The 15,226-nt window shown below is 43.2% G+C and overlaps 1 protein-coding gene across 1 annotated transcript in view; it reads left to right on the top strand.

Moving 5' to 3' along the window:
* LOC310772489 (contactin-associated protein-like 2) overlaps nucleotides 1-15,226 on the top strand; it is a gene marked incomplete at both ends in the record, with an annotated part of 736,946 nt that overhangs the window by 706,566 nt on the left and 15,154 nt on the right. The window lies entirely within an intron of this gene.

Genomic DNA, 15,226 nt, shown 5'->3' with positions numbered 1-15,226 from the left:
TCCTCAGCTGCTGCGCGTGCTCCTGCAGCCTCTCTCTCTCTGTCCGCTGCTGTACGGACATTTCTCTCTCTCTCTCTCTCTCTCTCTCTCTCTCTCTCTCTCTCTGTTCGGGAGCAGTCCGCTGCTCTACACCGATGGACACGCGGCACACACGCTTGTTTCGTTGTTTTTTACACACTGACAGCACGCTGTCTGTCGCTGACTGAGCGGAAAGCTACATGTCATGACATGAGTCCTGGCAGACTAACATCACGTGAGGGTCTGTGTGTGACTGTGTGGCTGGGGGAGTGTCTGTGCACTCCTCTTTGTCTGACTGCTCTGCTGTGTAAAATCAAGCGAATAATACAACATTATTTAATTTAATTATTGAAACGGCCCGACCCCGGCCCGGCCCGGACCTATGAATAAAAATAAAATAAAAAACGAGCCCGGCCTCGGCCCGTATTGGCAGGCCCGAGGGCCCCGCGAGGGTACCCTCGGGTTTGCAGCTCTCTACTACCTGCTGCTCCTGCACATCACAGCACAGGCTAAATGATGCGACATAAATATACATTATGTAAAGTCATGGCAAATGTGTTTCTGTTGAAAAAGTACGTGTCAAGTAAGCTACAGTAAAGCTGCTTTCACACATGTCTGGAATTCAGGAGTTATCTAGAGGCCATCCGTATGGCGGTCTAAACAGATTTTCGTGGCTCATGCGCGCTCCCGCGAGCCTCCTCCTAGATGGAGGGAAGTGTACCCCCAGCCGTAGTCGCAGGAGCGGATTGTCCCCCCCCCCCCTCCAGAGCTCCGTGAAGTAGCCAGGTCAGTGAGTGCATGAGGACATTTACATTACATTTACATTTACATTACGTCATTTGGCAGACGCTTTTATCCAAAGCGACTTACAATAACACACTTTTTGTCAGCAATAGAGCAATCAACTATGGAGCACAGTCTATGACAACTACAAATTCTGAAGGAACAGTGGTACGAGTTTAGTTTAGGATTTTTTTTTTTTTTTTAATTAATAGAAAGAGAGAGAAAGAAGTTAGATCAAGAATGGCCCAGATGGAGCCTGAAAAGGTGAGTCTTTAGTCTTTTCCGAAAGATCGGCAGTGATTCAGCAGTCCTGACCGAAGGTGGAAGCTCATTCCACCATTGGGGTGCCAAGGACGAGAAGAGTCGACAGAGACAAGAAAGCCGGCGTGACATTATTATTATATAAATAGTCGATGTGAATGAGCGAGCAAAAAAAACATCATGTCGTCTCAGGTTTCCAAATGAAGCTCAAACCTGCTCCGTGTGCGACAGCCAACATGTTGCTGGATTGAAAGGCTCATGGCTCTGATCTGATTTCATGTCTGCTTCGCACAGCACACACATTTAAATTCCAAGTAGCGTCAAGTCAGGCAGTATAAAACGAAAACTTCCGGGTATAACCTTCGCAATAATGGCAATTAAATAAAGTAAATGCACGTGTAATGTTTTTTTGTGTGTGTTTCGAAAGATACAGAACGGAGATAAACTGGAAGAATATCTGCTCCCTTCGAAAAGTCAATTTTAACCCGTAGTGAGTCGACCATTCTGATTTTTTGTTACTAAGTAATACAACATTTATTTTATTTTGAAGGTAAAAATGTCTAGCTTCCTGTATTCTGTATAATTCTAGTAGGTTTGATGCATTTTAGGACTGAACATAGCAAAGACCTGTTTTGTTTGTAGTGCTTGCGACTCGAGGAAATCGATGCATCTGGCGTGAGTTGTAGGGTTGTTTAATGAATTACTAACGTTATGCGCAAACGATTATATGCCGTGAACGTTAGGCAGTTATCGCCTATTATGTATTTTTAGTTTTCACAACTCCCCATTGTGTGGTCATGCCCAAATTCCCCCACCCCCGCCGCCCGCCCCCCCTCTACTTTACAAACTCTGCAGAGGTGCTACTCATGTGAGAATGCAACATGCCTCATGCCACACTTCACGTATCATCCGGGGCAGGCTCAGTGGGGAGCAACCCTCACCTGATCCGGAGTTCATGTGTGAAAGTAGCTTAAGTCTTGTTGGAGTGGACATCACAGTACAACCTGTTACGGTTGTCACTCAACTATAACACGTTATATTTGCGACGGATATATACAACCTGGATTACATGTATGTTTCACATAGGGTTGTGTTTTGATTTTTATGTTTTATTTTGTCCAATATTGAAATGTTCTAGAATTGCATGTTGTGTTAACATAAATATTATTTCTATCTACCACTTAGCCTACTTAGGCTGATTTGGTTGCTTTTTCTTGTCAAAATGTATTAAGCCCCAATGCATGCTGGGAGAGATGCAAATGTGTGTCTGTGTGTGGCGTTTGGTAGGGGAGGGAGGCACACAACGTGCCGTGGTGCACTGAATAAGGCCTGGTTTTGAAAAGTGTTAACCGCAGAATGAACGCCCTTTGGGAAGATCGCTTTAGGCTGGTATTTGAGGCCGAAACGCCCATCCTGGCCTATTCTGGCACTGCGACACGCCTCTTCAGCGTAAAGCGCGTTTCGGGGCGTAAAAACATGACGCTATCTTCCCGAGTCAGCGGAAGGCAGGCGTAAAGCGTGTTTTTTTTTGCGTTTAAGGCCAGTTTAGCGCCTAAGGCCAGGGGGAGAATAGAGCCCTATACCTTTGCTGCAGGAAACGCTGCCACTGAAATAATGACGCAGACTGGGACTGATATTATACTCAGGCTAATTAAAATGTGATTCCTGCATATCACTTTGTGACTGCTGGGACTTTTACACTATAACACCATTTAAAAGCAGAGCTCCCTGTGCATTTAACTGCTAATTATCAATTTAAGCCTTCACATTTAAAATTGATTAGAAAGTTCCATTACAGCCTATAAGCTTTGCCCACTCAGACTCTCCTTGGTAGTTGTGATGAACCCGTTAGATGGTGAACCTCTTGTTATAGGTCGATGGTTTTATTGGCTTCTGTAATTGAAAGGATTACTTATACTCTGCTCCCGACGGGAGATTATCCTGCCTTGACATTTGCTTCTTGCTCTAGCTTGATGAACAGGATTGAAGCTAGTAATCCTAATGTAAACATCATCTTCTCTTCTCTTCTCTTCTCTTCTCTTCTCTTCTCTTCTCTTCTCTTCTCTTCTCTTCTCTCCTATTCTATTTTGTTCTGTTCTATTCTTCTGTATTCTGTTCTGTTCTATTCTATTCTGTCATTTTCTTTTGTATCCTGCTCTGTTCTCTTTTCTCTCATCATCCTTTCTGTCCTGCACTGCAACGTGTTAGTAAGTAATGGCTGACTTCACTTACTAGCCACAACTATCGACTGCTGCACGCACCGGAAGAACCCCTGGGAACACTGCAACACACACACACACACGCACGTACACACACACACACACACACACACACACACACACACACACACACACACACACACACACACACACACACACACACACACACAGAGAACACAGAGAAGCCATCCATCTTTGCCCTACCTACTAACACAGTACAGATGCTTGAAGGACACACAGGACAAAGTTACCTCAAACATGTATGTGTATTTCACAGCCAGTAAATAGACACGTAAATAGACACAACACGTAAATAGACACAACATCAAGGTCAAATAAATAAGTAGCTAATGAATATTGCAGTGAATATCACAAGGGAGACATACTGTAGGTATAGACTGAGATAAAAACCACACCCAGATTTTGAAGTAAGCGGTGCTTCATTAACAAGTACAAGTCATGCTGATTCCAATATTTCAAACAAGGAGCTAGCTCATAGCTCAGTTTGTGAGGCCAATGTGGAAGTAACTTAAAGCTGCATTCTTTCAAATGGCCTGCAGGGGGCGACTCCACTGGCTGCATAAGTCCGGTTACATGGAAGTGAATGGGAAAATGACCGTACTTCTCACTTATGGCCAAACACTTTCCTCATGGGTTTATGGTCTCAATTGGCAGTTTCAATACTTCTTCAATACAGCATGATGTTCATTTTGTAAATTATGGGCCCATTTTGTGTGAAACAGACAATAAACTAGACTAGGTTTTTGGGCGTGATTGACAGGTCACCAGGGTGTCCAGTGATCGTGCAGCTCGCCATCACAGAGCAATAGCAAGCCACGCAGCAGCTCTTCTTGTCCAAATTCACATCATGTCTGGCTGCAAATAACCAAGATGGCAATGGGGAAAAATTCCAACCTCGAGGCTTCAAAACAGGTGTCCAAAAACCAAGATGACAGTGGCTACATCCATATATTTTAGTTTAGCATGCTAATCGGCTAATCTGTGTGTGTATCGCATTGCCCAAGTATCCAATGCAAAGTTCACATTTCGCGGTGGTGACTTGTGTCAACTTGGCAAGGCGCGTATCCCAGCATTCATTTCGGCATAAGCGGAGGCAGAACGCAGCAGAGAAGACGCCATAAGCTCCGGGAGGTTTTTTACAATTTAAAGTTTTATTTCATCACTAAATTAATTTCTGATTACTTTTGATGCCTACAAGCAGGGTAGTAGATTTCAATAAGTGCCACTTTACGAACATTTATGGCGAAAAATGGCAAAAAGCTCCAGAGCACAATTGGCTGCATCTACATCAGCTGAGCTTTTTATTTGTGTACTGTAGTACTGCAGGCGGCCTCTGCGCTGGTGTTGCGCAATACCCTCAAGAACGCATCGTCTCAAACTGCCAACAGTGTCATGTGTGCTTGTGACCTAGCAAGTGCATTCTTCCAAGAACGACTAGCAAGAACGTTCTCCCCAAGAACACAAGAACAAGAATGCATTCTTGGTATTGAGAACCGGCCCATGTGTGTTTGCGTGTGTGTGTGTGTGTGTGTTTCACCGGCTTGGAGTCTCTCTCTCTCTCTCTCTCTCTCTCTCTCCATTTGCTCGCTTGTGGAGTTGGGGGGAGGGGCCTTGGCTACATCCTCTCATGCTACTAACCTCGCGTCACCAGGCTCTTCTCGGCGAGAAAGAGCCTGGCTCCCGCCCACAATTGATTTTGTCACCCTACTGGTTCCCGCCTAGAGCCCGCCCTAGACCGGATGGCAGCGTTTCTAGCTCGTCAACTTTCACATTAACTTGACAATTTGACCCAAGTATCAGAATCCACTTTCACCGTTTTGACCGGTGTGTCAGGCGGTGGTGGCGGAGATGCCATATTGCATAAACGTTTTGTTTTATGTAACGCTAGCTTTGTTTTGATCAGACTCTAGTTTAGGTAACATCACCGCGTCAAGCTAACGGCAACAAAGACGTTGTTAGGCGCATTGCCATCCGGTGTTAATTCTGGGTCCGGGGTTTACGCCCCCATGACAAAAAGCGGGGTGGAAGGTGCCCAGACTACATGCTACACACAGGCGGACACACACGTCACGGATAGAAGCGGCTGCACCAAAAAGAGGTAGCGAGGTCGCAAAACCAAAACAGCAAGAGACAGGAGAAAAGAGGATGAGAGATAGAGAGAGAGAAAAAGAGAGGGATGATAGTGTGATCAGAAAGTGAGAGAGAAAGAGAGAGAAGCAACAAAAGAAGGCAGAACACAAGGAGCAACTCATCTGATCTGTTCCCGTTCTGCGTCGGGACCGGAGAGACAAGAGAGGCTCTCAGAAGGCTGAGCTATCAGATGATCTATTTCAGTTAGACAGAGCCTCTGTGTTTGGCGTCACGCATGCACACGCACACGCACACGCACACACACACACACACACACACACACACACACACACACACACACACACACACACACACACACACACACACACACACACACACACACACACACACACACACACACACACAGATCAGAGAGATGTCTCCTCTCTCACCTCACAGACTGCTGATTCTGGACATGTACATAGATTTCCAGGATGCTACAGTATATATTGATAAATATCATCATTACTGCAAGCTCATCAATCAATATTTTGAAATAAAATATGGAGAACAGTCTGCAATGAAGTTACTACGGTTTACAATTCTCAATTTCTTTTTAATACTGTTAAAAGTCACATAAGAGATATGTTACATTTTTCAAAAAGTGTGTGACAGCCCTTAGCCCATCAGACCAATGGCCTGTTGTTTGAGTTGCCTGGGCTCTGAGGAGAGGCCAATCATGAAATCTGTGACACCTGTGTGGGTGTGACAGCTCACCCCTCTTAATTGGGGCCTGATTGTACATTTAATTTAATTTAATTATACTTAAGTCGTGACAAGTGGATATCACATTTTGGAGCAAAAACTTTCAATAGGACACAATGATACTGCGGGCCTCCCCTTGGCCCTCGGACAAACGGACAAAGACCTGGACCCCCCTCCCCAAGTTGACTTGCTCAGTTTCGCTCAATTCCTAGATGCCTATGGGATCATGATTATGTTATTTGATCCCATAGACACTCAATAATAGCCAAGATAGCCTGATATTGCTTTTTCAAACTACATCAAATATAATACGTAAAAAGGTCTGTCTGAAGGCATTTGTTTGTTTCCGACTCTGGGAGTCGCACACATTTAGGCTACAGTATTTGATCTCCTTTTGATAACTAATGTAATAACTAATGGAGTATATCTTATCACTTCCATTCACTGAGCCTCCCCTGAAACTGTTTGGAGCACCCCTGGTGCCTTGCCTCCCACTTTGAAAACCCCTGTTTTAGAACCTAAACAAACCAGCGTCCTATTCTGAAATATAGGCAGTTTGAACCAATAGAATTTTTGAACAACTGAAATACTAGGGGTGGGACGATGCATCTATATTCATCGATGCATCGATACACATCGTCAATATCTTATTGTGTATCGATCGAAAGTGAAAACATCGATATATATATTGCCATATCGTCGTATGCCTTGTGAATCCAAGGTCATGATGCATAGTGGCTTATGTTCATAATTGAAAGGTCATCAAGGGCTCTTTAAGTTACATTAACTCAAAATCATTTGCACTTAAACATGAGAATTTTGGCAGTATAGTAAACAACAGATCTATTGTTTTTCATTTAAATGTCTGGAAGAGCTCAGGAATAAAATTGTCAAATCACATTTTAGTTGCTTTTTGTGAGTTGATATAAATGTAATTTATTGTGTTAAGTGGGCTTATGATATTGTCTCATACTGATTGCAGGCCCTTAAATCAATTCAAATCAAATCAAAATTGTATCATGGGAGACTTTGTGATATCAGCAAATATCGCATAGTTGTCCAAAGAATCAATATAATATTGTATTGTTAAACTTGTGACTCCCACCCCTATGAAATACACTGTTTGATGGGCCTTTGAATCATACTGTATCAACACTACAAAACATCGAGTGCAGTCTTATTTGAAGTTGAAAGGCCGCTATTGTAACTGCATTACCATCATTACAGTATGAACGGTCCCTGTAACTGCATTATCATCATTACATTATGAGTAAGTAAATCTCAATACGGTCCCTAAGTCCCTAACTAACGGTCCCTAACTATGCCTCTCATAACTGGAACAAACTCCCTGAACACATTAGATCTGCCCCTACTCTGCCTATTTTTAAATCCAAGCTAAAGACCTTTATGTTTACTCTTGCTTTTAACTGCTACTAAACTACTGCCTCTCTCGGCCTGTAATTTTTAATTTTTTTTCCTGTACATTTCCAACAAATGGACTGTACATGTAATAATAATACTGAAGAATGCCTTGTAACTTATTTAAAACAGAAATAATGTTTCATGTTTGTTAATTTGAGTATATATTTTAACTAAAACTGTCGGCTGTGTTTTTTATGTGTTTTTTATATGTGCATTGCTTTGCTGCTTGTTTTTTTCGATTATTTTTTTGTAAAGCACCTTGAATTGCCTTTGTGTATGAAAGGTGCTATATAAATAAAATTTTACTTGACTTGACTTAAGTAAGTGCATTATCATCATTACATTATGAGCAAGTAAATATCAATACGGTCCCTAAGTAAGTGCATTATCATCATTACATTATCAGCAAGTACATCTCAATACGGTCCCTAAGTAAGTGCATTATCATCATTACATTATCAGCAAGTAAATCTCAATATGGTCCCTAAGTAAGTGCATTATCATCATTACATTATGAACAAGTAAATATCAATACGGTCCCTAAGTACAGTAAGTGCATTATCATCATTACATTATGAGCAAGTAAATCTCAATACGGTCCCTAAGTAACTGCATTATCATCATTACATTATCAGCAAGTAAATCTCAATACGTTCCCTAAGTAAGTGCATTATCATCATTACATTATGAGCAAGTAACTCTCAATACGGTCCCTAAGTAAGTGCATTATCATCATTACATTATCAGCAAGTAAATCTCAATACGGTCCCTAAGTAAGTGCATTGTCATCATTACATTATCAGCAAGTAAATCTCAATACGGTCCCTAAGTAAGTGCATTGTCATCTTTACATTATCAGCAAGTAAATCTCAATACGTCTGCATGATTTCAACATCATCATCATCCTATCTTCTCATAGTGTCCATTAAGGCTGCTTGGTGGGCCGGTCATGTCTCAGGTTCATGACGTTCACAGTGTCTGTTGTTTTGTGTGTGTGTGTGTGTGTGTGTGTGTGTGTGTGTGCGTGCGTGCGTGCGTGCGTGTGTGTGCGTGCGTGTGTGTGTTGATCATGAAGCACAGGAATGATTCAGCACAAGCTATATGCTGCTGTGATCGCTAAAGCTCTCTGCTGATTGGCTGTTGACAGCCTCTGCTATACTTGATGCTCTGTAGGTTTATGTTACAGCATGCAGTGTAGTGTGTGTGTGTGTGTGTGTGTGTGTGTGTGTGTGCTTTCTGTCTGTGTGAGGGAAATGCAATATGTGTCTTTATCCGTACATAGGTTACTGTAAGTACACTAGATACTGTAAGTACAGTGTGTGTGTGTGTGTGTGTGTGTGTGTGTGTGTGTGTGTGTGTGTGTACTGTAGCCTGATGTATTGCCTATGGGTCTCTGCTCCTAGATCTCTGCCTCCCAGTAGAATAGATGGGAGGAGGTGAGTCATACATCAGGCAGGGCAGCAGACACACTCCCAACTCCATTCTCACTGCCACAGTAAGTGTGTGTGTGTGTGTGTGTGTGTGTGTGTGTGTGTGTGTGTGTGTGTGTGTGTGTGTGTGTGTGTGTGTGTGTGTGTGTGTGTGTCTGTCAGTCAGTGTGTCAGTTTAGGGGTTCTTGACATGAAAAAGTTTGAGAAGCACTGCTTTAATGTATAGTATTTGGAAAAAATGTAATATAGATAGCATTTTGAGTTATAATGGTGTGACGACCCTCCCACTCTACTGGCCCTGTCTTGCAGCAGCCTGGTGGATGGGCTCGTTCAGGGGGTGTAGTGGTAAATACACAGGTGGGTAAACTATCCAAGTTGACTAGTTTACCCACCTTGTCTCCCCTCATTGATTGATACAGTTGATCTGAAAATACATAGGTGAGTAAACTCTGCCTCATTTCAAAGAGGTGGGTAAACTGGGCACCTGCGCTTACCCTCCACTACACCCCTGGGGTCATTAAGCTGATTGAGTGCACCTGCACCTGTGTACTCTTTTAAAGCCTGCAGACCAGTGAATTATCTCCCTCCTCACCTGTGTGCACCGTTTGTTCTGTTCTTTTACTTTGTAGTAGTTTAGTTTGTGTTGTTTACTTCTTAGTTTTACTTAAAGTCGAGCTGAACCCAAAAATGACTTTTCTTTTAGTTCAAATACCTGGATATGCGGTGCACCTATTTAATAATGTATGCAAAAAAAAATCACAAAAATCTAATTTCTTTAGTTTTTCACACTTTTTCACATCAAAAGTTAATTTTTCAAGATTTCATTGATAACAGTAATCTACAGTTTGCTACGTCACTTAGTACTATCAAATTTCTACCCCATTTCAACCAATCATATCACGACATGCAGCTGTCAATTAAATCTTCATTTCAGGATAATTTTCTCTTCCAAATGAAGTAGAAAATGGCGCCTAGTGCCTGTCATCTGGCAGAATTCCTATCCCATAAACTAAGTACTAACTTGGCCAATTGTTAGAAACATGAACAAAAAACAAAAACTATAATCTCTAAGAATGCAAAGAAATGTAACTGGCTCGTTAAAACTCGCATTCCAGGGATATCGTATTTACAGAAATAGCGTAAAGGGCGCACGCTTGAGAGCGTAGTTGTCAGGGGTCTGCCCTCGGAGATTCCAGGCGGGCGGGCAGCACCCATGCATCGGATTGTCCGCTCGCTCCGCACGAAGCAGCTGGCTGCCTGGTACTCCGCGGATCCCACTCGCGTAGCATGACAACACGCTGAATCCCACTCGATTTGGGGGTGGAACACGCCCTGATTGACCAATGCCAAAGCCAGTCGACAGAATTGTCAAATCAAATCATCGACATGATACTATGACCCGCCTCTCAACTTGTCATCTCAGACAAATTATGTTTTCAGTCTGAAACGGACTGCGACGCACGTGATGAACGGGTTCAGTTCGACTTTAATGAATCATCGTTTTCACTTTTACTTTGGTGTATCACTCCTCCTTTGTTCCTTAGAGCCGGGCTGTAACAATGGGTTAAAAAAGTGCCACAAAAACCTTATTTTCCAAATCTTCAAGAGCACGCAGTACATTCATAGTATTCTGATGATGTCACAAGCATTTTTCCTACCAATATGGCGCTACAATACACACAGCTCATTGGCTGTGTCACTTGACCTGTTATTTTCCTACCAAGATGGCCGTGTGGTGATGTGACAGAATACTATCAATACACACCCATCAAACAGGTGCCTAATGTCTGTCAGAATTAAACTTGCCACGGACATAAAAGTGAATATACTCATAATACACATGGTCAAACTTTAGATGGTTAAATAATTCCCGGTTGTTGGAGTGTGAATTACGAACACTAACGCTAAATCAACAAAACAAAGTAAAACAACAACAATAACAAAAGGATGGTTGGGTCTGACCTGCAACAGGGTGCAGGTCTGTGTGTGTGTGTGTGTGTGTGTGTGTGTGTGTGTGTGTAATGATGACATCATTCTGTCCTCTCTGGCTATAACCAGTAGTTTTACTTGCACCGCTGACTCCTGATCTGTGTCTGCGTCGCTCCAGACTCCAGGTTTTCTCCAGCGTTTGAGTGGGGGGTGGGACTGCAGTGCAGAGAGAGAGAGAGAGAGACACACACACACACACACACACACACACACACACACACACACACACACACACACACACACACACACACACACAGATGTGACAGTGTGTTAGGAGATCCACACAGTAGTGACCACAGAGGGAGAGAGAGTGGAAGAACAGGCGAGGAAGCAGGTTTGTCTGACACACTGACTGCATTCAGGCACTGGCGTAACCTCAGCACAGGTAACTATACTTGTATGTGTGCGCGCGCGCGCATGTGTGTGTGTGTGTGTGTGTGTGTGTACATGCATGAGTGTGCCAGGGTAAACTGCAGGTGAAAGCTGGAAGGTAGAGACTTTTTTTTTTCATAGTTTGCATACTAAGCAAAAATATTGCGATACATAGCCTAGAATTGCAGAGCCGGAGAGCCCGCCCCTTGATGCAGTTCTAGACGGTGGTGCAGTTTTAGACATATGTGCGAAGCTGGTGCAGGTCTAGACGTACACATGCGCAAGTCAGAGTTGTCATGTCTGCTGATTATAAGCACTTAATTACAATCTCTGTTATAAGCGACTTTGGAACCCTTAAGCTTAATTTATACTTATTAGAAAGTGTCGCTCGGCTCAGCACATGGTCACAGATGAAAAATAAAGTGTCGCTCATGTTGCTGCATTTATGCTTCTCTCCTCGGCTCAACGGTCACTTGACGCTATAGACAGAGGGAGGCAGAGAACTAGTGCAGACAGCCAAGAGAGGGAATGCTGTCAGTGAACCCATGTCGGAGGCAAGATGTAACTGCAGCCGCATATAATATAATGACACACAACCACACAACTCACCTCCTCTCTCTCTGGGAAGTTGGTCACGGTGTTCTTTGTGATTTTCACGAAGTCATACATCAAGGACATGCTGATACAAATAGTGGGGACACGTTCATTAATTTCATTTCAGCGAAAACTAAAACAAGGAAGTTGCGCGTGCCCGTCTATATAGCCAATCACACTTGCGCGACATTATGTGACGTATTCAGCGACACTAGAAATTTCACTAGGTAGCAGACACCTCTCCCCGACACTTGAAAGTGTCGACTCAAGTCCTCATTTCTGTCGGCGACCGTTTCAAAAGTGTCGGCAGACGAAGCATAAATTGGGCTTTACATGTTACGCACTTTCAAACACTTTACCTAATATTGGTCAAAACAGTCAAATGATGGTCAATATTAGATAACCGTTATCTAATGTTATCAAATTATAAATGTATCTAAAGTTATCCATGTTATATCGTCAGGTTGCTTGCTAATGTGGACAAATTGCTATCTAGCTAGTATATATAATGTATAATGTATTTATCTTTTGCAAAATATGGAGACTTTTATTTTGAAGGCCTGGAAGTGAGTGGCTAGCTTCACATAGTTTAAACTCTAGCTGTGTTGTGTATTTCACTAACCCTAGCAGGCAGGCAGGCAGGCAGGCAGGCAGGCAGTGTGTGTGTGTGTGTGTATATATACGTGCGCGTGTGTGTAGTGTACATGCACCTATGCTATTGGGGGAGATTTTCAGTAACACTCTCCCCCATCTCTCTCTCTCTCTCTCTCTCTCTCACCCCTGCATCGCCTTCCATGTGTTGCCATGGAACTGCTTTTGATCTCTACCCTCGTCCTCCCTCGGCCGCCCCACCATCTGAGCGGCTCTCTCATCACCCCATTCATTCTCCCTCTGCTCTATATCTGCTCCCCCACTCGCCCCATACACACACACACACTCACACACACACACACACACACACACGCACACCTCTTCTCGCTCACTTTTTCCCATCACCAGACCCCGTTTGGAGAGGCAGCCACACCCTCCCTCTCTACTCTCTGTTCTGCAGTTCTCTTTCTCTTCTTTTCTCTGTCCTTAACTCATTTCTTATTTTGCCACCTGCAATCACATCCACCCCCCCCCCCCCTCACCCCCAACAAATCTACTCAACCCAAATATGTTCTTACCCGATGCGTCTGTGTGCTGCCCCAACCTATGAATTATTCATGTGCTGCTATTGGTCACCCTGGTGACAGACCGACACAATCTACACTTTCTGTGTAGGGCGGCTGTGGCTCAGGAGGTAGAGCGAGTCATCCACTAATCAGAAGGTCGGTGGTTCGATCCCCGGCTCCTCCATTCCGCATATCGAAGTTTCCTTGGGCAAGACACTGAACCCAAATTGCTCCCGATGGCTGTGCCAGCACCCTGCGTGGCAGCTGGCCGCCTTCGGTGTGTGAATGGGTGAATGTAGGCACATTGTAAAGCGCTTTGGATAAAAGCGCTATATAAATGCAGTCCATTTATCATTTACCATTAACCATTCTGCGACCTTGAAGTGTCACTGTTGTTACCGACTGTGTGTGTGTGTGTGTGTGTGTGTGTGTGTGTGTGTGTGTGTGTGAGATTGTGTGGATGTGTGTTCACGTGTGTGTGTGTGTGTGTGTGTGTGTGTGTGTGTGTGTGTGTGTGTGTGTGTGGTCACTCAGGTGCTGTATGACAAAATGCAGTATTATGCAGCACGACAACATTGCAGCGCCAAATTGTAGTGCACATGCAGTCTAATGCAATGATACATTTAATTATTACAATCTGTAAAGAAATGGACGAGTGTTTGTTCACTCTCCACACACGCTGTGATTACAACAGACCAACACATTCCACCTGATGGTACTGTTTGCCAGACTGTGCTGATTGGTATGGAAAGCCCTTTTAGCAGCCGGGCAGATGAACAGAAGGGATTACACGGCTTAAGCTCAGTGTGCAGGAGCGGTTCTGGCAACATGATAGCGTTAACTGTGTTAGTACATTACAGTATCCCTGCTCCTCCATAGCCACCGCCTTCTTACCCAATTAGAATGATCCAATCAAGAAGAAGCGTGTGAGGGTTCAAATCATTCCCCACAGTCCATCTCAATATGTGATGTTTATTTCTAACACTGACCTTTTCACTGACCTCTGTTGTTTTAAATACATATCAGCTCCCTTATGACATCACTCCAACAAGAAGCTTGTGGGCTGTTTATGCCTCGCTGCCATTGTATACAAAGCAGCTTGTGATGCTCCCATCAGCGAGTGCATCAGATATAATACCTCTGAGCTGTATTCCTGGCAGTAATCAATAACACACACACACACACACACACACACACACACACACACACACACACACACACACACACACACACACACACACACACACACACACACACACAGAGGAAACATAAATGTGTGTTTTTCTATCGCGATCTAAAGAAAGTGCTTCAAAAAAGTCATAAAAGATGGAAAATGTTGATCTTTCCGTATCACAGAAGCGGCTGTGGTTAGCAGGCCTTACAGCAGCAAAGAAAAGGATCTTCTGTAGATGGAAACCTCCCCATACCTTATCTAACCGTGAATGGTTGCTCTCATTTGTATAGTGTCTATTGAAGGATCCATTGCGAGAATGAACGATGCTAAAATTCCAAACATAGACTTCTGGGATGCTCCAATGACAAAGTGCATCAAATCATTTGTTTAGTTGCTGATATCGGGTCTTTCTGGGGTTGAGGGGGGGTGGGATGGGTGAGATAGGTGGGTGGGTGGGGTCAATCCGAACAGAAATATTGTATTTATCTTTTATTTTAGCATGGGCTATGCGTTCTTCTTTCCGTTTAATCTTGCCTTCACTAATAATTTTGTTTTATTCTTACTTTTGATGCTGTGGTGGTGACCATATTTATTGTATGTATATCTTGAATATTGTATACCTTCACCTAGTTTAAGAAGTAATGTACAGTGTATTTCATGGCAGGTGTAATGTTTATGTTTCTATATTATCAGAAGTGTTCTGACTGTCGTTGTTTTATTATATATGACATATAAAAATTAAAATAATTGATCACAAAAAAAAGTCATAAAGTGGCCCTCATTTGTGAAGATTATCTTGCTGAACACAAAGTTTGCTGTTTCATAAACCTTTGTTAACCACAGACCTTATTTCATGAATTTAACCAAAATCCCATTGACTTTTAGACTTGGGAACCGGAACTAGCATGACTAGCCGACAAAAATATGCCATTCCTGCGGTACTCTATTGGG

This window comes from Poromitra crassiceps (genome assembly GCF_964638095.1).
Source record: "Poromitra crassiceps genome assembly, chromosome: 2".
Taxonomy (NCBI): domain Eukaryota; kingdom Metazoa; phylum Chordata; class Actinopteri; order Beryciformes; family Melamphaidae; genus Poromitra; species Poromitra crassiceps.
Note: the sequence above shows the minus strand (reverse complement) of the source record. Positions and strands in the feature narration are given on the sequence as shown.